We start from the raw sequence: 23,778 nt of genomic DNA on the forward strand, positions 1-23,778 counted from the left end.
ATCACCACAAACACAAATATTTGTCACCACATTAATTATGTCACCATATTTCTTAATTATTTCAGGAAATACTTTCAAGATATACACAGTAAAAAAAATTCCAAACAATTGCAAATATTAGCAGGCACATAACGTTTTTATTCAAAGAACAAGAATACTGAGAGATACATTGTTTAGTTTGATCTTTGAACTGTATTATTGGAGCCTGCCACATGCGTCATTCCATCCGACAAAAGGTTGACATTGTTTCTAGTATTTTTGTCAACAACATTGAATACAATTTACAAGAGGAAAGATTTATTAACAATTTTAGCAGCCTCAAGTCAACAATCCTACCTATCCAGACACAAGCTGAATTCCTAAAGCTACTTGCAGAAATGTAAGTGAAGAAACCATGTGCAGACAGTAATATATGTTGTCAAAGGAAAGCATTATCACTTATTGATTCCTATAACAATATCAATTTCTCTCAAATTAGAAACCTTTGATTTCATAGATCTAGTTGTACAAACAGAATGCAACAAATAGAATGCAAACTCTTCCACAAAGAACAAGAACTAAAGAAACAATTATTTAAACAGCCTATTGATCATAAAAACTAACCCTTTCACAAATCATCAAAACCAAAATTACAAATAATACCGTCCAATCACAACCAAAAATAACAAAACATGAGCCAATAAATCACAACCAAAAATAACAAGAGCTCAGTTCCGCCCAATCACAACCAAAAATAATTTCACCAAATTTGAGAGCACTAAACAATAGAGCTCAATCCCGCCCAATCACAACCAAAAATAACAAACAAAGAGCCAATAAATCATTAGGAAACCCCAAAAATTCTCTAAAATCAAGAGAACCATTAAATGAAACATCTTTCCAAAAAAACAGAAGATAAAATTTAAAAGGAAAGAATGAAAGAGAGAAAGAAAGAAAGAAAAGGCAAATCCTTACCAAATGGGGAGGAATTCTCCGGATTATTTTTCTTATTAACTGCCCTGATGAATAACAGTGAACAAAGAGAGATGAAGATCAACACGTAGAGCTGATGCGATGGTAAAGCTTGCACGCATGGTGAAGCTCTCGGCCAAAATTCCTGAATGTTTGGAAAACCTAACATATGGATGTAAATTCATTCAAAGATCAAGTGTATTTTGGTATAGATAAAAAGCAAAACCTCCTCATTCCCCCAAATTGCAGTGTTGAGAAAATGAGGTAAATGGAGGTTTCTCAACCCTCCAATTAACCTACTCAAACCCTACCCCTTGCAAAACCCTTGATCCAAACAAGGGTAGGCTGATAACCTTACCTTACAAATCCTCCAATAACCTTCCCCCAAGCAAAGCCTAAAGTATACAACAGATTAAGTAGCATGGAAAGATTTTGATGCTAAGCACATGTCATTTTCTTCATAGCGCCCAAATGTAAGGCTTGGTTTAGCAACAGATGGCCTTAATCCTTTTGGAACCATGAGTGTCTCTCATAGTACATGGCCTATCATATTGATCGTATACAATTTACCTCCGTGGATGTGTATGAAGCAACCAAACCTTATATTATCATTATTGATACTGGTCCATGTGGACCGGGGAATGACATTGATGTGTATTTACAGCCTTTGATAGGAATTTATGGGAATTTGGTGTTGGTAGTTATGGTGCACACACTAATCAATCATTTAAAATCAAAATAGCCTTGTTGTGGACCCTCAATGATTTCCCAGGTTATGCTATGTTATCAGGATGGAGCACTAAAGGGCGTTTTGCTTCTCCTTATTGTAATAAGGACACATGTTCGCAGTATTTAAAAAATAGTAGAAAATTTTGCTATATGGGTCATTACCAGTTTCTTGATTATGATCTTGAGTTCAGATCAGATAGAAGGTTTTTCAATGGAACTGAATAGTTCAAGGTCATGCCAAATCCTCTATTTGCTACTGAAATTTTTAAATAGTTGGAAGGTTTTTAAAATGAATTTGGGAAAGGAAACTCTAACATGGCTTCAAAACGGAGGATACAAGAACCAAAAGATTCTAAAAATTACTACAATTGGAAGAAAAAAAGTATATTCTTTGAACTACCATATTGGGAGCATAGTTAATTTGGCATGATTTGGATGTGATGCATATTGAAAAAAAAATGTATGTGATAGTTTGCTTGGAACATTACTTAATGTAGTGGGAAAAAGTAAAGATACACTAAAGGCTCGTTTAGACTTATGTGAGATGAAGATACGAGCTAATCTTCATCCAATTGGGGTTGGAAATAAAATCTATATTCCTTCTGCATGCTACACTATGAAAAACCAAGAAAGGGAGAAATTATGTACTCTATTGAAAAATGTGAGAGTTCGAGATGGATATTCTTCAAACATTTCTCATTGTGTAAATCTAAAAGATCAGAAGATAGTAGGTCTAAAAGGTCATGATTGTGATGTGGTAATGCAGCAATTGCTACCCATAGCAATACGAGGAACATTATCAAAACTAGTTGTAACAACTCTTGTTGAATTATGTTCAATTTTTAGAGTTGTGTACAAAAAAAGGATCCATAAGGGAACTTGAAAAATTGCAGATGTTAGTTGTACGAACCCTTTGCAATCTAGGAAGGATTTTTCTGCCATCATTCTTTGATGTGATGATACATCTAGTTGCCCACTTAGCTAGTGAGGCGAAACTTGCTGGACCAGTGCAATATCGTTGGATGTATCCTATTGAGAGGTTTGTTGGTTGTTATATTTAGTTTTTTTTTTTTTATATAGATTATAATATGCTCTTTAGGTGATTTTTTTCTTTAAAACCAATTGTTGTGTTTTAGATATCTTCTCACATTAAAATTATATGTTCACAATCGGAGTAGACAAGAAGGTTCAATTGCTAAAGGCTACATTGCAGAGGAATGTATTACTTTATGTTCAAGATATTTTGAAGGGGTTAATACAAGGTTTTGTAAGCTACCTCGCAATGATGATTTTGGAGACCCAGTCAATGGTCACTCTATTGGAAAATATACAACATTTACACTTGATCCTATTGAGTGGAAACAAGCACATCGTTACATGCTATTTAATTCTGAATCCCTTGATTATTATATTCGGTAAGAGTTAGAATTTTATGCCTTAATTTTTACATGTACTAAATTTTGAAAAAAAAAAATATAACAATCAAAATTTTTATTTCTTTAGTGAACATAAAGCAGAAATCAAAAGACAGAATCGCCGGATTAGTGCTTATGAGCTTGATAAGACACATTACCAGAAATTTGATGAGTGCGCATTTCACAAAATTCAGAATTTACAAAATGCTTCCTTGCCTACTAAAGTTGTACATTTAGCCAAAGTCCAGATGTAGTAGCTAGAAGTTATAATTCTTACACTCTCAATGGCTTTAGATTCCATGTGAAATCTCGAGGACGCAATAGGAAAACACAGAATAGTGTGGTGGTTGTTGTTGCTTCAACTATGAGTTTTGCAAGTGTAAAGGACAAAACCCCTATCGAGAGTGATATAACATAGTTTGGAGTGTTGAACAATATTATTGAACTCAACTACCTTGGATGGAAACATTTTGTATTGTTCAAATGTGAGTGGATTGATGTTACAAAAGGAGTAAAGAAGGTTGATTTAGGGTTCACTCTTGTGGACTTAAATCAATTGTCTAATACTGGATCAAATAAATATGACGAGCCCTTCATTTTTGCATCTCAAGCATTACAAGCTTTTTATGTTGAAGATCCTTCAGAGTCAAATTGGCATGTGGCTATTCAAGCAAAACCAAGTGATTTTTATGACATGCAAAATGATCCCTCAAATGAAGACCATTTGCAAAGCATACCATACAATGAAGTAAATTTAGAGGATGACATTCTTAATGGTAAAAATGATATAAATTGGGAGCGGACAGATATGGAAGGAGTAATGGTCGATGAATCTCTTGCCTTTGTTGACATGGATGCTTTGATGGAGGATACAAATGATGACTTTGATGAAGAAACTAATTAAGAAATTTGATTTCTAAAGGTTTGTTGGTATTTCATAATTTGTATTTATCTTTTTAATCAAATTTAAAAACTATTTTATTCATCAATATTAATTTTATGAACTTTTACATGATATTTTCTCTATTGTGTTGTAGCTAAATGTGGCATACGAGACGTGGTAGGCCACATGCTAGAGTACAAGATCCTACTCAGTCTAATCCAAGCTTAAGTCACTCAATAAGCACAGAGCATACTCTTGATCCTATGCATGATGGGTCTACTTCTGATTTAGGTTAGAGTATTATTTAAATTTTGATTACTTATAAATTTCATGCAATTTTAAAATTCCAACTATTAACATATAATTCCAATAATTTTTCAGGTATTCAAAAGAATTTTAGAGGTCGTAGAAGACTTGAGAAATTATGGAAAAATGATGGAAACTCATCAAAAAGGGTAGTCCTTACCAATAATAGAGGACAACCAGTCGGTGATGGTGCTTGAGAGTTGGGTCAATTTCTAGGTACTATGGTATGTAGACCTAGATTTTTGTTTTCCTTCCAATTCATAGATTGGAGGCATGTACCACAAGAAGATAAGGATAAAGTTTGGGAAAGAGTGTAGGTATTATTAATAATAATATAGGTCAAAAATTTCTTGTTGATAACTAAATCAAATTTATGATATTTTACTTTTTCTTATGTTATAGGATGTTTTTGATATTGAGGGTACTCTTAAAAAGTGGGTTCTTCTGTCATTTAACAAGAAATGGAAAGACTTTAAATGTCAACTTAAAATGACACATTACAATCCTTTTAAGGCTGATAAAGTAGGTAAAGAAAGAAATCGTCCGGTGGAGCTACACTAAGTACAATGGGATTGGTTGGTAGATTTATGGGAAAGTGATGCTGGAAAGGTATTCATAACATGTTTAATGATCATATTTTCAATTTATCAAATTTTATTTATGTTTTATATTTAACCATTTGAAATTTTAGATGCATGAGGAAAAAAAAACATAATAAATCGTAGCAAGCAAAATATGCCTCACACATCTGGTTCAAAATGTTTTGCAAGAAGATTTTATGAAGAGGTAGAAGTCATGCTCTTTTAAATTTCCATTCTATATAAAATGTTAGGATTAATATAAAATTAATTTTGTTGCATTAGAATATCCTTAATGATGCAAGAGAACCCTCATGACTTGATACGTTCTACAAATTGCATCAAAAAAAAGATGGGACATTTGTTAATGCCGCTGCAGAAGAAAGAAGTGTACGCATTCAAAAAATATATTTTAGTTTGCATTAACTTCTTGCTTTATAGAGATTCCAATCGTTTTGTAGGTCTAATTGAATACTCTAGTATCTCAACTACCAGAGGAATCACAAAGTAACAATATGCTAAGGGATAAAGTTTTCTCACAAATAGTGGGAGAAGATACTCGTGGGTGTTGCATAATGTATGGTTTGGGCGCATCAGCTAAAGATCTGCATGGACCTAATCCCACTCGCTGACAACTAATGGAAACGTGTGAACGTCTAGAAAGTCAAAATTGACGCTTAGAAAGTCAAAATAGCTTGATGGAGAAGGATATTTCCAATTTGAAGAGAAAAGTTGATATTTTAATTTAAATTGCTAGTCGTCAGAGTGGTGTGGATGGTGATGGTGCTGCTATATTATCTACCATATCTAAAAAAGTAATGTTCTTAAATATAAAAAACTTTATTATAGTAGGATGTTTTATGTGTTAATAACTACAAATATATGCTATAGGGTCCTTGCACATCTCACTCACAAAATAATGATGTTGGATCGTCACATCTCGAGGAAGATGATCAAGATCATATAAAATCTACTTGTAATCAATTTTATTGGGAGAAAATTTTTTTATTTATATTCTACAAATTTAAACTAATTTATTCATGTTTAACCATAGATATAATGTCTAGGAATTAAAGTCATGGTTTCATTTTCCAATAACATCATTTCCAACTTTTTTTGGTAAGTTTGTTTTGATAAAACCAAATTTCCTTTTCATAATGGGTCATCTTTTTCAGGGTTTACAACAAAGCTCGACAATTAGTTCAACATTTCTGATATTACTTCCCAATTTCCAAGAATTTATCTCTTATCAAGTGAACAATTATAATCATGTTTTTTTAGTACAAACAATTTCTTATTGCCCCTTGAAGATTGTACATATATCTTAAGCACTCGGTTCCTTAAGTAGCCAATACAGGTATCCTTGTTTTACTTCTAACTTTTGTATCAATGAAGGTGTTTTGTTATGTGAGGTTTGTACATTTATCCTTGCTTTACTCGGTTCCTTAAGAGTGCAAATTTATAACAGCCTTATACATATAATAGAAAAATTCCTCACCTTATCAACGATAAGTTATATGTGTTGTTTTTGTTCATTGACTGTTTACTTTACTGAACAGGAATCAAAGTGGCAGGGATCTTGCGCCAATTGGTTAATGTTGAAAAGGTAGAGCGGAGGGTTCAAGAATATGAGCAGGGTTTGTTTAATATCCTCATCTTGTTAAATTTTTATTTACATTCGTCATTAGTTCTTTTCATTCGAGTGAAAAATTCCATTCTGCAGAACCATACTATTATCTTGCATATTCCTCAAGTAATATTATAAACTTCTGATAAATGTTTCTTCACAGCTTTGATAGTTTCATTAGAGAATCTGACTTGGTCTGTATTTGAAATTTTTGTTTATAGGGAAAAATGAATTTTCTGCTGATGAGGATGCTCATGCTATTGGCGATTGTATCAAGATAAGCAATTGTTCACTATTGAATGAACATCTGAGCTGTTGTCTATCATCATGATAACATAAACGTAAGTACAAATGGTTCCTCAATTATTGTTGACAGCATGTGCTTCGAGAATTGCCATCATCACCAGTTCTGGCCTCTTGCTGTACAGCATTGGTAGAAGCATACAGTAAGTCAGAGCATTATAATACAATTGTGTATGCCATTTTAACTCATAACAACACATTCATTAAGCTTTCTCTTTTACTTTATGAAATTCAATTAATTAGTCTTATTTGGATCTTATTTAATATTTTGTTCTTATTTAATAAAATAAAGATTAAATATTTGTGGGATTTGATGTAGCTGTTAAGCTATCATTCCTTCGGTTGAGAATGAAGTCTATTCCTGTTGATTTTTTAACAATGTAATAAAACATTCAAGTTTGTAAGTTTTGGTTAGAGCTCTTTTTTGTTGTAGTTCCTTTGGTAGAGACTTAAATTTCTTCTCATTGATTATGGGAAATAATTGCTGTGTGTAATACAAGATGATTGCTCAAGGACATGCAATGTTTTTGTGTGGATGCAAAGGTGGTTTAAGTTCTCAGTGTTTCTTTGCATTCTTAGAATAACAAATATCAAGCTGACACATGCAGCTAGATACATGTATGAATTGATAAGTTTGCTTTAGCTAACTGGCTTGCATGTTTTGTTAGATGATTGTAAATGAAATGTTATCCTAGTATGGTTACAATATGATACTTAAAATTAGATATAGACTACTGAATGATGTGATTTCCTTGCAAGAATCTCTTCTTCTGTCTCTTCCATTATTTTCCAATATATATTTTCTTTCCTTCATATAAGTCTGGTATTTTTGAAGGAACTCTTCCTAATATAATGTGGACTTGTGTTTGAAGTATGACTATTTCTGGGTTGACTAACTTTTATACATCTTGACAATTAGATGTGAGGTTCGACTTATTGAATTTTTTTTATTGAATAGGAACTGATCGTCGATCCATAGTTGATGCAAGGCATGTGATGCGGGCCGTATTGAGGAGATGGCATGCCCGTTCATGCGGAAGTGGGACTCGAAGTAATAAGGGTATTTTAGTAAATCGCCGGGCGGTGGAGTTTTTGGGTTTCTTGGGCCTAGTCTGATGGGAAACGGGCCAACGGACACAAGTCACGAGTTTGCTATGCAAACTCATGAGTCATGCATGATTTCGGCCAAATTCCATTGTTTAGGCCTCGAAAACCCTGATTTTGCTATTTTTAGTAATAATTGATTTCGCTATTCCTTTGGCTAGAAATCTCTGATTTGTAAGCCGTTTATGGCGTTAGCGTTTATTTTGTTAACTCTTTTATTTCTTGCCGGTATTTGAAAATTTACCATTTTTTGTATATTTTTGAATTATCTCCGTTTATGGATTATTTTCATATCTTTGATTTTTCCTATTTAATGTAAGCCTATGAGCGAGAGTAGGATCAGTTTTGTAATAGTTATTCTCTTGAGTAATAAAATTTACTCTCTTTTTTCCAATTCCTGGCTATCGTTGATCAACAGGTTTTGAAGACTTGTACTGGGTATTCGTGCGCGAATCAACAGTTCGAGTATACCGCTGCATCAGCATGCTGCAATTGCTGGATTGTTCCCTGAACCTAATCTTCATTTATTGCAAAGGTATGCATGATGGTCATGTGATAAATTACCCCTTTTTGGATGATTCATTTGGATTTATTAATATGTAAAGGTGAGCAAAAGCTTATTTCAAGTATATATATATATATATATATGCATATATATATTACCACTATTTACTTTCTTTCTCTGATTTTCATTTTCATCGATTTTGTTTAGGAATCCAATGTAATTTTCTTTCCTTGAACGGTTCTTGGTGGCCACTATAAAAAAAGACCTGTGTTTTTTTAAGTCATACCGCTCTTCAGTTAATCAAAGGCTCTAACCATTGATTAGAATTCCTGACTTTGATGATTCTCATGCACTATTTTGTTCTATGTATTGTTTATTTCTAATGCTTTTGTCCAAAGTTTATTTATTAAATTAGAAAAAGAACTCAATTCCCTTTCATCTAAAACTTGGCGCAGAAACGCATTGAGACTGTACAAGACTTCCACAAGCTTTTGGTCATTGATCCTAATCGCCTGAGAGTAGTATGTATATATATATAAAGTTTTCGTTCTTCTTTGGACACAGATTTATATAAGTTTCAATTAAAATACACAAAAATAATATGTTATTAACCTTGGTATGTCAGATACTATCATCTATGTCATACAAGAACATGCCTCATAGGGTCAAAAAAGATATTTTTTCAATGATCCTTATGGTAATACCGTCTTCTTGAATCCAATATGTGAAGTAGTGGGTGTAATCTCACATGGCAATCTGGTCTATACCCATAATCAACTACCAATACAGCAGAAAGTAAGCATTAGAATTTCAATCAATTGAAAGATTAATTAGAATTCAGATATTAAATGAACACCAATGACTTGACTTCTTTTTTGGCAGGCTTATGTGCAGTCTCTAGCAAAACAGGCATACTACAACTGGGATAAGCTGGAAGAGACTGAAATTTCCTTTCCAGCAAACACTCTCCTTCCAAGTAATTAAACTAATTCACTACTCTTTTGTGATAATTATACAATCATTATTTTTTTAAAGTTTTGTTCAAGTTCTAACATCTTAGAAAACATAATAGTAAAGCTGCCAGCATCACAAGGACTGATGGCGTCTTCTTCATGGCATGATACCAATCAAGAGATAGCTACTGTAACTAAGTTTCAAATTGAAGGACCTGATGAATCTCAACTCTTTGAAGCAGACTTTCGCTTGGATTTCTTTGGATCAAAATCTCAACCTGATTGATTTTTATTACAATGATTAAAAAACGAACAAGATGTTGCTGATCAAGATGTACATCCTAAGGATGTAAATTATTGGTAATGAAGGTGGGTTATTCTGTTTGTTCGTAATATATATATATTATGAACAAAACATCTTTCACTGAGTCCGTGCACTTTTTTAAAAATAAATAAATAATTTTTTTTCAAGCTTAAATGTGTGGATTCTTGGATTTTGAAGGTGTTGGGGACTTTCATCACTAAATGGGATTCTGGCAAAGTGATATGTGATACTGTCCTTGCCTTAGAGGACTCTGCTCATATGTATGCTGAGAGGTTGGCTGAATTAGCTGAAGCTCTGGGTTTTGATGGCTGGCTGGTGCTTTCTCTTTCTTTCTTTGAGATTTATTTTGCCAGGAAGTATTTTAGTATAATAGTAGAAAATTGGATTTTAGTAGTGTTTGTTGTCTTGAATCTTCAAAGGCTCTTTATTTCTAGTTGATATGAGTTTGACACAGAATATTTACTGCAGCTAAACTTAAAAGTTAATTTGAGCTTTGATCAAATCAGTGACTTGAAAGAATGTCAGCCATTTAACCTCAGTTATGCATTTTTCATTGCCGGGATCTTTGGTCATATGGTAACTTCTCTTCTCTTTAAGATTCCTATTATTGAAGTTTCTTAAACTTTCAATCATTTTGCCATAGGTATGATGCTGTAACAATAGATGGTAGACTAATCTAGCAAAATCAACCTAATGAGAAGAACAAGCCTTTTTTTTATGCCTGTGATGGTATATTTGTTAATTACAGTTGGAGGTTAGTGGTTTTTATTTATTTATTTTATAACTTGATTTGAATGCTTTCTCATGTAAAAGTCTTGAATAAAAAGTGTTTTTTTGATTCTAGGAAAATTATCCAAAGCTTTCAGCTGCAGTTGCTAGTGAAAGGAGATATGATGTGTACATGGGTATTGATGTGTTTGGCCGAAACACATTTGGTGGTGGAGAATGGAATGTATGTTTTCCTTGATACTTATTTGATAGCACATTGTTGTTTATGTTTAAGGTTTAGATAGTTTTTTTCCTAATAGTTTTATGTGGTTGAATATTTGTTTTATATTCATTTATTGAAGTTTCATTTTTTTCTGCAATTTATTATTTAATAGAACTGATTTAAATTTAGCTATAAGAAATTCAATGTCGAAATGTAAGTCTCTATTTTCTTTTTCATGGATCCTGATTTGTTTTTTTTATGTATTTTTTGTTCAAACTAAAATGCATTTAAAATCTCTAGCCTCAAGCCGATTTCCTATTATGAAAAAGTCAGTCATCAGCATGGACACTCAAAAAACAAGGAATGTGATGGAAAATCCTTCTCCTATGAAACAAGAGACAAATGTAGTAACTTTGACAAGTACTTCTCTAGTTTCCAATGATGATCAGTCTACTGCAGAGTCACTAACCAGCATTCATTTTATGGACTGTGTTTTGTTTAAAGATATTGACTCTGTCTTCCAAGTCTAATGACACATATAAAAGATAGAAATTTGATGAATGGCTTCAAACATAGCTTAATCTTAAGAATGACTTCAGTGTGTGTGTGTATTAGTATCCAAACTAAAGAATTCTGTTTGCATTGCACGGATTGGAGATTGATGATAAGACAGTAATTGTAATCCTGGCATATAGGAACTCAACGCAAAGGAAACATATTCAAGAAGCCTATAAAGAGCTCTATAAGGAGAGTCTCACCAAAAGACTTGAATCTGAACTCAGTGGTGATCATGAGGTACTTGCATTGACTTGCATTTTTATCTCATCTTAATATTATCAGATCCACATACATAAACTTTTAGTTCTCAATGCAGAAAGTTGTGTATCAATGGATGTTCAATCTAATTGAAAGAGAAGTGGTTCTTGCTAACATAGCACTACAGAAGACTATTGATAACCCTGTTATCATTGAAATAGCATGCATAAATTCACCTACTGATCTTCTTATAGTGAAGCAAGCCTATCAAGCTCTGTAGAAAAAGTCTTCGGAGGAAGATGTGGCTGTATGCACTTCCGACAACTTGCGCAAGGCATGTCATTAAACTGTAACTACCCTGTTTGCTCTTTTCATATAGTTCTATGCAAACAAATTGTGTTGTACCTCCTCATTGGATTATTGGGCACATATCGGTACAATGGTGATGAGATCGACGTTAAATTAGCTCAGTTAGAGGCCTTAATTATCCATGATGTTATCAAGCGCAAGAACTATAACCATGAAGATATCATCAGAATACTGACTACTCGGAGCAAAGCACAACTCAATGCTACATTAAATCATTATACTGTTTGAGATTACTGTCTTCTCTAGTTTCCAATGATGATCAGTCTACTACAGAGTCACTAACAGTATTTAAATGCATTGGATAGGCTATCTGTTATACAGTTTGAGAATTGGCATTTGATACTACTACTTTTATGGTGTGAAATTAATAAATTAAAATATTAATGTTGTCTTTTATAATTTCTTATATATATATATATATATATATCTTTGTTTGTCTATATTAGAAACAGAGTTGAATAATTATTAAAATATCTACTCAATTTACAAGCCTTATAACGGCAAATAAAATCTGCCGCTATAAGGTACCAAAGAAATCTAAAAGACTTATAGCGGCAGAAATATTTTGTCACTATAAAATTTATAGCGATAAAAGTTTTCGCTGTTATAAGGATATTAAACAAATCTATAGATTTTATAGCGGCAAAAATGTTTTCTCGCTATAGAATTTATAGCGGCAAAAATTTTCCACCGCTACAGATTATTGTTTAGTTATAACCTTAATAGATGGGATAACAGTAAATGTGTACGTTTGATGCAAAAAACATATAGCGACAGAGGTTTTAGTAGCTAATTAGCTATTTGCCGCTATAATAATATTGAGGCTACAATGGAACCTATAGCGGTAGATTTTTCTGCCGCTATAAGTCATTTTTCTTGTAGTGTCGCTCCCCCCTCCCTTGCCTTGCCAGAGATTCCGAACTTAGATCATTATGCGACGATAACTCCTTTTGATAATAACTTTATCCTTTTGTTATTGTTAGCGAAGATTGCTGTAGTGGTTGCCAAAAGAAATGTAATCACCTTTGACTCCATTCATGGATGTTGCACTATCGCCCTTTCTCTATAGACGCCGGAGTTCGTTACCCATGCGGTTGCCGCTGGAGATTATCATTAGATCAAGATTTCAAATATGCCTCTTCATTGTTAGAACTGGGAATATGCCTCTTCACTGTTAGAACTAGGACTCGATAGTGGCGGTGTTGCCCCCAAAGACCTAATCTATGTCCAAAAGAGAAAGAGACCTTTCTGTAGTTCCTCATAGTTTTAACATAGCTTAAGAATTCTATTTCCTTCCTGTTGGAGATCATCATCGATGAGGATGTTAGAAGCTTTAAAATGCTCCTAAAGGACTTGGGTACTATGATTACTCGTTCAAAAGTTGCCCAAAATTCTCGTAGGTTCTTCAATACCCACTACGAAAGTTTTTTCTCTTCAGGGATCTTCTGAGCATTGGATGGAGACATCTGATGCGATCCTTCCTCCATCTCGCAGCACTCATCAAATCCCCAGCGAGTGCAAAGGAAAATCTCTTGCTTTATCTGTGACTTCTATTAAGACTTTAGGCAAGTCCATGAGCACAGCTCCGAACATGAACTGTTAATGGAAGTTGACGAAGCCCCCATTGCTATTCCAAGGCCGATGTCACCTCCGTCTCCCTTTTTGTCTGTGGGAAGGAAATCCCGTTACCGGTTTGATGGCAGAGGATTAGCTTCCCCTCCGGTCTTGATCTCAAGTCCCGAGAGAATGGGATTGCTATGCATGAACATGGACATTCAACATCTATTTGCTGTTAATGAGCCTCGAGATAAGGATTCTCGTTCGAATCTTGTCTCCTTTCAAATGGCATCTTCCTTGCCTAGGGATCAGACTTCTCAATTGAAAGAGATTCTTTATGTTGCCTCGAACTTACCCCCTCGAGATAAGCATCATGATCTGGAAAAGAATCTAACCCTTCTCTCTTGCTCTGCCTCAAGATAAGATCTCCAAGGATGAGAAGATTTTAAATCCCACTTCCACTCATTTCTTGCCTTGGATACTTCCAATATCCCATCAATATTTAAGAACATAGACATCCATTTTCCTCGAGATGGGGACAATTCTTATTTAACTCAGATTTTCCCTAGGGATGGGATTTCCTCATATCTATAACATCTCTTCCCAAATCAGCACTTTCTTAATATGGACACACTGAAGATGTTAATGTTGATAATTCAATTTCAGTTTCACACAACTTAACCACTTCTATTCCAAAATATACCCTGGCTTCTTATTTAAAAACTCAACCTCCAACAAATGGGTAGTCTTGCATGGGGGGTGGTTATTAATTCCTTGTGACATTTCTGATAAAATAATTTCCAGGGAGTTATCCCTGCTTTCGTCCTCCAGGAAAATCAAAATGGAGATGAAGAGCTTGTGAACTGGGGGAATAATGATGATGATTTTATTGCCGCCTGTGAACATGAAGAAAATCTTTTGGAAGAAGATAGTCTTGTCCTTAAGACACCAGATGACTCTTTTAAGGTGGATTTAGCCGCAGCTGAATAGGGTGACCTAATTTCCGAACCCTATATCAATGAGATGGAGATATAGGAAGTAAGCGATCCAGAGATTCCAATTCCCCAAGAGATTCTTTCCACAAGGCATTGTACCTCACTTCCAAAGCATGACCAAATTCACAAGAGTGATAAAGCCAAGAACCTTCTTCCCATTGGAATGAAGATATAGGATTTATCCCTTACTCGCCCAAAACTGCCAAGAAGAAGATCCTAGAAATGGTAAGCTTTCTCTAAACTTCTCAATTCTCAATTATTCATCTGATGCTCAATTTCTAAATTATAGTAAATCTTGTGGTGTGAATTTCATTGGCTCCCCTAATCATAAATTTAAATGCCTGAACTTGATTAAGAATCTTGAAGCGGAGAGAGCTACTTCCTCCTCTCTCTCAGCAGGTCCTTCTTCTAGGACTGCTTGTTAGAACCTAATTATTCCTAAATGAATGTTATTTCTTGGAATGTTAGAGGTCTAGTTAGACCTTCCAAATGTCACCTAGTTAAAGACTTTTTATTTAATTCCAATGCATACGTAGTATGTCTCTAGAAGACCAAACTCCAAAATTTGCTTTCCTCCTTGTGGAAATCAATTGGTGTCCGGCTATTAGATTCCCTAAATGACAAAAACAAAGGCATTCCAAACCTAGGAGATTTAGCAGTGCACAAAGCCTCTTAGAAGACCTTAGCTTGGTTGATCCCCCAACCTTTTTTTCCCTTCATGGGCAAGGTTTCACTTGGACAAATGGGCAAGCAGACCTAATTTGATTACGCTTTAATCATTTTCTGCTTTTCTCAAAATTGGTCTTCCCTATTTCCAAGGACTTGCCAATTTGCTCTACCCAGATTTTGATCAGATCATGCCCTAATTTATCTAGAATTTGGTCCACATTTTCTGCGATCTAGGACTTTTCTTTTTGAGAAAACGCGGTACTCTGATGAGAACCTAGGTTCACTTATTTAGGATTGGTGGTCTAAGACCAACCCTGAAGGATTTTAAGCTTTCATCCTTGATAAGAAATTAATTAATTTGAAACACAAACTTTTTAAATGGGCCTCAGAATCCTTTTGTTCTTTAACGATTCATAAAAATTTCCTTCCTTTAGAGTTACACCCTCTTGATTCCATTAGTGAAAGTAGAGCTCTTTCTAACGAAAAAGCCCAACAAAACTCCCGGGTTAGATTGGAGCTTTCATCCCTGTTGAGACAAGAAGAACTGTTTTGGAAGCAACACTCTAGGATCACTTGGCTTAAAGAGGGATATGCCAACACAAAGTAATTCCATTTCATTGCCAATGCTAGGCATAATAAAAACTTTATTCCACGCATCAGCCATAATTGGAGTTGCATTGAAGAGAACTTAAATCTAGGTAGAATCTTCTTAGATCATTTCGGTGAGCTTCTTGGAAAACCTAAAGTCTTTTGATTCCTTATGGATTGGCAATACCTACTCAATCACAAAGAATATTTCGATCTTACTCACCTTGAACAACCCTTTTTTGCTAAGGAAATTAAACAAGCAGTGTTCGATTTAGAAGCAGATAAGGCGCCAAGACCTGATGGTTTCCCATGTTTTTCTTCCAAAAACATTGGAACCTAGTCAAGGACACCTGCATTCTCTCTGTAATGACTTTTTTTAGGGCAGTGCCAATCTCAAAAGGCTAAATTAGGTGAATTTAGCTCTCATTATCAAGCCCTCCTCCCTGTTGGTATTAATGATTACCGTCCCAACAGTCTTATTAACTCTTCCTGTAAAATTATCTCAAAGCTTCTTGCTAATAGACTAAGTCAAGTCATTAATTCTTTGATAAATAATTCCTAATATGCTTTGATTAAAGGCAGATGCATTGCTGACAAATTATGGTTATCAGCCTAATGAGGCCTCTGTAGCAATTCTAAATTGTAAGAGGGATTGCCTCTCTCTTACATATCTTGGAGTTCCGCTTTCGGAAAGGCGACCCAAATGACAAGATTGGATGAAACTAACTATTATGGTTCAATTCAAGCTCACGTCCTGGTAAGCTAATTATATTTCACTTGGGGGCCGTCTCACCCTTGTAAACTCTGTTTTAACCTTAATTTTTACTTACTAGATGTCTGTATTCAATTTACTTGCATGAATAATCAAAGAAATTGATAAGATGCGAAGAGACTTCCTTTGGAAAGGACCCGAACTAGGGGCGAAGGGTTTCCACCTAGTTGCATGGAAAAGGATTTGTAGACCACATGACATAGGAGGTTGGGGAATACTCAATCTCTAGGAATTCAATAAAGCTCTCTTAGGTAAATGGTGGTGGAAAATTTTTTGAGGTCAAAAAGGTTGTTGGTCCCGAATTATTCATTATAACTAATTTAGTAGTGGGCCTACAGGGCCAATGTACCACTCACCACCAAGAAATAAATCCTTCTCCTGGGCAGGAATTTCTTCGATTTTACTTTCCTTCAGATCTTGCATTTCTAAGAATTCCAATAATGGAAATTCTATTCTATTTTGGTTTGATAACTGGTTAGAAGGGCGAGCTCCTATGGACTTATGGCCATATCTCTTCAATGACTGTAACTTCCCCTGGGACATGATTAGTCATTGTGTTCCAGACCTATCTTCATTTGTGTCTTTCTTCCGCACAACTTCCGACTTAGAAAGTCTTCCCTTTCGATCTTCCATTCCTGATTGTTCTGGCAATTAGGAAGACGTGGGAATTTGGAAACTGGAAAGTAACATAATTTTCTTTGTTCGCTCTTTCTATAAGTTTCTAATAGATGGAAGAATGTGTAGCGATCTTTACCTTCAGTTCTGGAAAGTGCATTGCCGGAGTAAAATATCCCTTTTTTGTTGGTTAGTAAGTGATGATAAAATCCTAACACTTTCCAACTTAGCAAAAAAGGGATGTAATTTGCAACAGGCATCTGATACCTGTGTTCTTTACCATAAGGACTCAAAAACAACAGATCATCTTCTCCTTAAGTGTGAATTCACTGAACGAGTCTTGGTATTACTTGAGCAAGTCCTAAATTTATATTCACACCCGAAATCTCTTTCTAAGGTTTGGACATCTTGGATTCCGGCCTTAGATATCTTACATCGGATTTTATGGGATCTAATTTCAAGAGCAATTTGTTGGAATATTTGGCTTGAGAGAAATAATTTAAATTTTCAATTCCACTTTCCTGCTTTTATTCACTATTATTGCTAAAATCATTCATATGGTTCTCCCATGGTTTTCTGCAGCTAGGGATCCGCTGCTTCAACACCTTCCATCAAATTCTTCCCAGAAAGTCAAGCGTGCTCTTCTATTTTTAGGTTCTCGATCGACTGAGCACATCAACAACGCTGATTCACCGGCTCGATAATAGTTCACCCCTAGATGTTTAGCAGCAATTGAAGACCTTTGCTTCCTCCTGTGAGACTTTGTCTTCTCCACTATTTGCTTGTTACTTTTGTCATGTTCCCTTCGCTTTTTCTTAGTTTCGTTATTCTGTTGGAAGCCTATTACTTCTGGTAACAGCCTTCTAATATGGTTATTATTGTTTCTTCTCTTTCAGTTGTTTGTTCTTTCTGTTTCTGCTCGCTTTTTTTTTTCAATAAAGTTGTGGTTTATCTACTTTAATTAAAAAATAAAAAATTTAGATGATCATATATGAGGTTCTATTAAGTTTGCTAGAGATTGATAATTACTGGATTCACTTATTTTTTTATAAATCCTAGCCTCAATTATTTAGAGTATGGATTCAGCACAATCCCAACAAAAAAAAAATTCAGAACAATATAATTAATAAAGCTATAATAAAGCTTTAATAAAAAAAATATTGTGAAAAGATATTATATATATGAGATGGGAAGCAGGAGCATGTGCCACACAAATAAAATATGCGAAAGGATGACGAGAGTGGGGAGCCTTGGACTATGTGGAATTGGGTGGTTTCACTGTATGTGGCTTTTTACAACTGGTGAAAACAACCAGAACCAAAGTAGAGCTAGACCTGTAATGAACCTCACCTGAAAAATGAAACTCAAATTAAATAAGTCTTCTATACCAGGCGCTGCCGGTCATTGCAAACCAATATGCAGATGAAGGTGAATGAAAAATTGTGGCTTAATGAAAAACTCTGAGCTTATTAATTATTAAGATATATTCATTATTTACATAAACTACGTGTGTAAACAATATAGTTGGTGTGTAGTATCTATCAGCCACTACTTGTTATCATCCTTCCTAAGTTAATTTGATGGCTTAAATAAAGTGCCAGTCAATGGCTCCACTTTGTCTACAAGAAGTAGATGTTTGGATGGTACATAATTATCTATTTCTGGATTGATTCCATTCACATAAACTAAACTAAATAAACAAATAAAAAGCTTAACGTGTAGGTAGTGCGGAACTTGATAAAATCATCATCCTACTCTCATGAATCGTGAACAAGTCCAGGTTGCCAATATCGTAACCATAATTAATTTTACGAGGGGAACATTAAAAAAATGCAGAAGCGATATGAAGGCAACAGATCGAATTCTCTTTAGAGTTTGATTTATTTTAAGTTGAGTGCTGGTTACTTCAGAATACAAGTCATCATATATTGAAAAATATTATGGCTGAATGAAAAGCTTCGAGCTTAATAAGTATTAATTTATTAAAATATAATCATCATTTACATAAACTTGGTGTGTATACGTATAGTCTACCTTTAGTGCAAATAAGCTTTACTTGATTATTAGTGCTAAGTCAGTATAAGAGTATAGTCTAGATTAATTCTCCATGTAGTTCACTCACCAAGGGCAATTTAGAGAGATGCTGAAAAAACCTAGAATTCACCATCATGCGCAGTTACTAGCTCTAATGCAACAAAACAAAACTAGAATCAACAAAAGGTAGTGGCTAAATTTATTAAGTTAATAAAAACTGAGAACCCAGAATCAAGCAGAACCAGAAAACAAACCTGCGTGTGAGAACCCAGAATGCTTATGCTTATGTCGCAAAAAAAATACAACTAAACTTATGGTATCATTCACAAGAGATAAAAACTTTAAAAAAAAATAAGAAAATTATTTAAGAGCACAATATTAAACAATAGGATCACAATAGTACTATTGTCTACAATCTATTAACAAATCAATACAAACCGATGGATCAAAAAGCCCAATGTAAGAGCACAATATTCACAACGAACCCTAGTCTAATATATATTACAATTTAGTTTCAAAGAATTATAAATGATCAAAGAAAGAAGTCTTACCCTCATATCCCTTGCAAGCCCGAGATTGAAACTTATGCTCCCTTGCAATTAAGTGGCAAATGTCAGTCCTAGAAGCAAAATACTATAGTTAGCAAAACAACTTCAATCCAAAAGATTCACAACCAAGACCATGTGTGATTAACACTAATCAATCAAAAGGAAAAGGGTTTGTTTGACATACTTGACAACCATTTCCTTCCCCTTGAGAGATCAACAAGAGCTTCACCTAAACCAAACAACAAAATATTCTTCAAGAAACCATCATTAGCAATTAAAAAGGAGATCAAAATTATCAGAGAATGATAGGAACGGATCGAGATACCAGGGAGAGATGAACCACGGGAAAACCTAATCCATTGAGAGCTTGCAGTGTGATGAAGGCCCTCTTTAAGGCCTGCTAGAGGGCGTTGAAGGGCAAGCACAATTGCTCAGTAAAGAAAAATAAGAAGAAGAGCCAGCAAAGATTCACTGCAGTAAGAGAAGAAGAGGGAGAGACATTAGAGTGGAAAGGGAGAGGGCTCTGAGGAAAGAGTAATTTTATTGTCCTGAAAAAGCTTCCCGATTGTGTTGTTGTGTTGTTTAGATCTCAGATGGTGGTTTTCCATATCTATGAGATTTGAATTATTGTCTTGTTGAGCTTTCATAAATTTTTGTGTGGTTTTGGTTCTTTTGGGCTCAATTCTAGTTTGGGTTAAATGTGATTTGGTCCTTTAATGGAGGATACTCAAGGGAAAGGAAGCGATTTAGAGATGGACTTGGTTCTCATCAAGACAATGATTTCGTTTTCAAGGATCAGTGATATAATTTTTTTTTTTTTTACATTGAGTGAGTAGGAGAGAGAAAATAAGATCACATGGAGCATCCACTTGGTTCGGACGATGAAATCTGGAAGCTTTCTCGGGATGAATAGCATTACTCAGGAAAGAGTAATTCTATTGTCCTGAAAAAGCTTCCCGATTTCATCGCCCGAAACACGTGGATGCCCCACGTGATCTTATTTTCTCTCTCCTACTCAGTCAATGTAAAAAAATATATATATATTCACTAGTCAAAGCCCTACCCGTCTTCATCTCCATGCTTGCCCTGTCTTTATCTCCGCCTCGACAGACAAACCTCGTTGCTCATCTTCATCTTCCTCGCACCACTCTCTCAAGGAGACTATGACGTCCCACGGTCACAAATCCATCTATTCCTTCGCAACCCGCCATCCATTTGCTCTCTCTCTCTCTCTACAATCTCAAGACAAGTACCAAACCCGCCATCAATGTACCTAAGAGCTGCAAAGGATCTCTCTTCTTTTCTCCGCCGCTCCCAAGATCGCCGGAAGTTGCAGCTCTCAGATCACAAACAGGATTTGTGTTATTGTGTTGTTTAGATCTCAGATGGTGGTTTTCCATATCTCTGAGATTTGAATTATTGTCTTGTTGAGCTTTCATAAATTTTTGTGTGGTTTTGGTTCTTTTGGGCTCAATTCTAGTTTGGGTTAAATGTGATTTGGTCCTTTAATGGAGGATACTCAAGGGAAAGGAAGCGATTTAGAGATGGACTTGGTTCTCATCAAGACAATGATTTCGTTTTCAAGGATCAGTGATATAATTTTACATTGAGTGAGTAGGAGAGAAAATAAGATCACATGGAGCATCCACTTGGTTCGGACGATGAAATCGGGAAGCTTTCTCGGGATGAATAGCATTACTCAGGAAAGAGTAATTCTATTGTCCTGAAAAAGCTTCCCGATTTCATCGCCCGAAACACGTGGATGCCCCACGTGATCTTATTTTCTCTCTCCTACTCAGTCAATGTAAAAAAATATATATATATTCACTAGTCAAAGCCCTACCCGTCTTCATCTCCATGCTTGCCCTGTCTTTATCTCCGCCTCGACAGACAAACCTCGTTGCTCATCTTCATCTTCCTCGCACCACTCTCTCAAGGAGACTATGACGTCCCACGGTCACAAATCCATCTATTCCTTCGCAACCCGCCATCCATTTGCTCTCTCTCTCTCTCTCTACAATCTCAAGACAAGTACCAAACCCGCCATCAATGTACCTAAGAGCTGCAAAGGATCTCTCTTCTTTTCTCCGCCGCTCCGAAGATCGCCGGAAGTTGCAGCTCTCGGATCACAAAGCAGATTTGTGTTATTGTGTTGTTTAGATCTCGGATGGTGGTTTTCCATATCTCGAGATTTGAATTATTGTCTTGTTGAGCTTTCATAAATTTTTTTGTGGTTTTTGGTTCTTTTTGGGCTCAATTCTAGTTTGGGTTAAATGTGATTTGGTCCTTTAATGGAGGATACTCAAGGGAAAGGAAGCGATTTAGAGATGGACTTGGTTCTCATCAAGACAATGATTTCGTTTTTCAAGGATCGGTGATATAATTTTTTACATTGAGTGAGTAGGAGAGAAAATAAGATCACATGGAGCATCCACTTGGTTCGGACGATGAAATCGGGAAGCTTTCTCGGGATGAATAGCATTACTCAGGAAAGAGTAATTCTATTGTCCTGAAAAAGCTTCCCGATTTCATCGCCAAACTACGTGGATGCTCCACGTGATCTTATTTTTCTCTCCTACTCGACCAATGTAAAAAAATATATATATTCACTAGTCAAAGCCCCTACCCGTCTTCATCTCCATGCTTGCCCCTGTCTTTTATCTCCGCCTCGACGGACAAACCTCGTTGCTCATCTTCATCTTCCTCGCACCACTCTCTCAAGGAGACTATGACGTCCCCACGGTCACAAATCCATCTATTCCTTCGCAACCCGCCATCCATTTGCTCTCTCTCTCTCTCTCCACAATCTCAAGACAAGTACCAAACCCGCCATCAATGTACCTAAGAGCTGCAAAGGATCTCTCTTCTTTTCTCCGCCGCTCCGAAGATCGCCGGAAGTTGCAGCTCTCAGATCACAAACAGGATTTGTGTTATTGTGTTGTTTAGATCTCAGATGGTGGTTTTCCATATCTCTGAGATTTGAATTATTGTCTTGTTGAGCTTTCATAAATTTTTGTGTGGTTTTGGTTCTTTTGGGCTCAATTCTAGTTTGGGTTAAATGTGATTTGGTCCTTTAATGGAGGATACTCAAGGGAAAGGAAGCGATTTAGAGATGGACTTGGTTCTCATCAAGACAATGATTTCGTTTTCAAGGATCAGTGATATAATTTTTACATTGAGTGAGTAGGAGAGAGAAAATAAGATCACATGGAGCATCCACTTGGTTCGGACGATGAAATCGGGAAGCTTTCTCGGGATGAATAGCATTACTCAGGAAAGAGTAATTCTATTGTCCTGAAAAAGCTTCCCGATTTCATCGCCCGAAACACGTGGATGCTCCACGTGATCTTATTTTCTCTCTCCTACTCAGTCAATGTAAAAAAATATATATATATTCACTAGTCAAAGCCCTACCCGTCTTCATCTCCATGCTTGCCCTGTCTTTATCTCCGCCTCGACAGACAAACCTCGTTGCTCATCTTCATCTTCCTCGCACCACTCTCTCAAGGAGACTATGACGTCCCACGGTCACAAATAGATCTATTCCTTCGCAACCCGCCATCCATTTGCTCTCTCTCTCTCTCTCTCTCTACAATCTCAAGACAAGTACCAAACCCGCCATCAATGTACCTAAGAGCTGCAAAGGATCTCTCTTCTTTTCTCCGCCGCTCCGAAGATCGCCGGAAGTTGCAGCTCTCAGATCACAAACAGGATTTGTGTTATTGTGTTGTTTAGATCTCAGATGGTGGTTTTCCATATCTCTGAGATTTGAATTATTGTCTTGTTGAGCTTTCATAAATTTTTTTGTGGTTTTGGTTCTTTTTGGGCTCAATTCTAGTTTGGGTTAAATGTGATTTGGTCCTTTAATGGAGGATACTCAAGGGAAAGGAAGCGATTTAGAGATGGACTTGGTTCTCATCAAGACAATGATTTCGTTTTTCAAGGATCGGTGATATAATACATTGAGTGAGTAGGGAGAGAAAATAAGATCACATGGAGCATCCACTTGGTTCGGACGATGAAATCGGGAAGCTTTCTCGGGATGAATAGCATTACTCAGGAAAGAGTAATTCTATTGTCTCGAAAAAGCTTCCCGATTTCATCGCCCAAACTGCGTGGATGCTCCACGTGATCTTATTTTTCTCTCTCCTACTCAATCGTAAAAAAATATATATATTCACTAGTCAAAGCCCTACCCGTCTTCATCTCCATGCTTGCCCTGTCTTTATCTCCGCCTCGACAGACAAACCTCGTTGCTCATCTTC

The 23,778-nt window shown here is 35.6% G+C and overlaps 1 long non-coding RNA gene across 1 annotated transcript; it reads right to left on the reverse strand.

Moving 5' to 3' along the window:
• Positions 1–18,125: 18,125 nt before the first annotated feature.
• Positions 18,126–20,168, reverse strand: LOC120274914. Its single transcript, XR_005541006.1, has 4 exons — positions 19,839–20,168; positions 19,698–19,742; positions 19,517–19,584; positions 18,126–18,281 (listed from the first exon to the last, which is right to left on the reverse strand). It is a non-coding gene; the product is annotated as an uncharacterized LOC120274914 (long non-coding RNA).
• Positions 20,169–23,778: the final 3,610 nt, after the last annotated feature.

This window comes from Dioscorea cayenensis, chromosome 13, assembly GCF_009730915.1.
Source record: "Dioscorea cayenensis subsp. rotundata cultivar TDr96_F1 chromosome 13, TDr96_F1_v2_PseudoChromosome.rev07_lg8_w22 25.fasta, whole genome shotgun sequence".
Classification (NCBI taxonomy): domain Eukaryota; kingdom Viridiplantae; phylum Streptophyta; class Magnoliopsida; order Dioscoreales; family Dioscoreaceae; genus Dioscorea; species Dioscorea cayenensis.